The sequence below is a fragment of the Zea mays genome, chromosome 8, assembly GCF_902167145.1.
Source record: "Zea mays cultivar B73 chromosome 8, Zm-B73-REFERENCE-NAM-5.0, whole genome shotgun sequence".
Taxonomy (NCBI): Eukaryota; Viridiplantae; Streptophyta; class Magnoliopsida; order Poales; family Poaceae; genus Zea; species Zea mays.
In genome coordinates this window covers 145,873,508-145,876,237 of record NC_050103.1, presented here as the reverse complement: position 1 = coordinate 145,876,237, position 2,730 = coordinate 145,873,508, and positions in this window count along the sequence as shown.

Here is a 2,730-nt window from a genome sequence, read left to right as displayed (position 1 = left end):
GAGCTGTAACTCTGATGTGTTGTCTCTTGTGCTCTTCTCTCGACTTGTGTGCGTGTGTTACTGCGATTTTGTCTCTTGTGTGTGTTTCTTCCCCCCTTACTCCTGTATTTGATTGAGATCAATTATGTAAGGCGTGAGAGACTCCAACTTGTGAAGATTCCTCACAAAGGAAAAACTTGATATAAGGAAGAAAACCGTAGTACTCAAGTTTGATCTTTGGATTACTTGAGAGGGGTTGAGTGCAACCCTTGATTGAAGGAGGTCACAACGTGGAGTAGGCATTGGCCGAACCACGGGATAAAATCACCGTGTCACTTGTGCATTTCTTTATTGTGATTGTTTTCTTCCATAGAGTTCTCACAAATTCACTTGTGTTATTGTTCCTAAGTTTGATACATATTTTAAGGGAATAATCAAGTGAAGAGTTCTCTTATTCTCTCTACCTCTATTCATCTCAACTTGGTTTTGGTTCTACTAACAGTTAATATAAACCAAGTTTGTCTTGTTTAGAGTTGATTATTGCAGGATCACCTATTCACCCCCTATAGGTGCTCTCAATTGGTATCAAAGTCGTTCTCTTCATCAAGGGACTAATCGTCCGAAGAGATGGATCCTAAGGGCAAGGGGATCGTGATCAATGTCAAGTAGAAGGAGACCCTCAGCATCGACGATCCAAAAGGTGACATGGAGGTCCAGCAGAAGATGTCAGCAACGACAGTGACATGGAGGTCTAGCAGAAGGAAGCGGATGCAAGAGTTGGCGAGAGTTGGGTGTGATGTGGTTTGAAAGATAGTGTGAGTGAGTTCGGCTAGATAGAGATGTGTGTGTGGGCCATATGTTGGGCCAGCATATGGATGTGTGTGGGCATATGTTGGCCAACCTGTTATCCAGAGTACTTGAGGGTGTCGGTTGTAACAGAAGAGGAGAAAAGAATAGAATAGAAACATAATAGTCCTTGAGTCGTTGTTTTCTCTAGCATCGGCGAGGCCTGAGCGCTCATGTCCTGGTGCTCCTGCCTCCTATGCCGGTGGCCAAGGGCCATAACAAGTGGTATCAAAGCATGTACCACATCCTCCTCAACGGCGATCCTGTTCTAGTGACCTATGTTTTCATAGTGCAAGAGTTTCTTCTCCGACAACACTGATGCCTTTTGGCTCTTCATCGGCGCCCTCCTCACCGGCGTACTCGCCCACCTCGGTGCCAACACCATCTCACAACGCAGCATCGACCCTTTCACCAACGATGGTGACCTGTACCTGCGCTTATTTCGCCGCCACTGCCGACCTGATCGACTGCCATGGCCTCCCCGAGTGTGCCCGTCCCTTCGAGCTCATGCTGTTAGTGGGTGAAAGTAGCAACGAGGGCCATGGCTGTCACAACTGCAACAACGAATATATTGGTCTCCTAGGATTGCTTGGAGGTATGGTACTTCCCATGTTCGATGAAATGCCACTTGAGAATGTGATTTGGGACGAGGAACTGCAACAATTAGATAGAGAGATGGATAACTTGCTGGAGTGTAAACAAGCAATGTTCATGGCATCAACTATGTCCAACCATGATATCAAGGGTGTGTTTGACGAACTTTCTACCTAGGTGGTGTGGGATGACGAGTTGGTAGAGGGGGTTGAGTCACATGACAATATGTTGCAGTTATTAGCTCATGTAGAGTGTCAGATTGCCACGAACGAGAATCCACTTGCTAAGTTGGTCTCTTACAAGGCTCCAATAGTGACAAATGATGATGATGGAGAGCTATTCTATGGGCGTAAGGATGTCATGTGGGATGAGGAGACACATCATGGCTTGTTGCAGCAGCATGCTGAAGCAATGGATAACCAGATAGTGGGCAAGCAGGAGGTGTCTATTGAAATACTTTGTGAGATCGTGTTATAGGATGCAGTACCAGCTGAAATTGACATGCACCATGGTTTACAACAAAAACTAGCTCAAAGTGGAGATTACTATTGAAAGTTGCCTAGAGGGGGGGGGGGGTGAATAGGCAAGTTAAAACTTTTTCAACAAAAACTAGAAGCAAACTGGGTAAAACTGAATTGATCTCGAAATTCACCCAGTTAACTTTGGAAATGAGATGTTCTAAATGATCCACAGGGTTCAAAGTAGTAGATCTGAGAAGGGCACTTCTCAAAATCCACACACCAAAAAGATATAAACAAATCTTTTACGGAATGGTGAGAGAACGAAGAACACAAACAAACACAATGAGCAAGAACACAAGAGACACAAGATTTATCCCGAGGTTCGGTCACACCACCAAGGTGCCCTACTTCCTCATTGAGGCGCCCACAAAGAGCCGGGTCTCTTTCAACCCTAATCCTCCCTTTGCCGACCACAAAGGTCAAGCTCACACACTAATCTTTGCTCAAACGAGCGGGTAATACAAACTTTCTTGTGGTCTTCCACAAGATTTGGAGACTCACAAGAGACACCTAGTCGTCTAGGAGCTAGAAGCTCCAAGAGTAATGAATCCACAAAGAACTCGATGTAGTACCAAAGCTCGAATCAAGAAGAAGAGCAAGAGAGATTTAGAGATGAAGCACAAAACCGCAGCTCTCAAGCTCACTCAAAGATTTCTCTCCAAAGATTTGAAATGGGAGAGGCAAGAGATGTGAGAGAGAGAGAGGGAGGTGTTTCTTGGGTTAGAAATGGAGTTCAAATCGTGCTCACTGCTGTGGGGTGAGAGGTAGGAGTGAGTATATATAGGTGGAG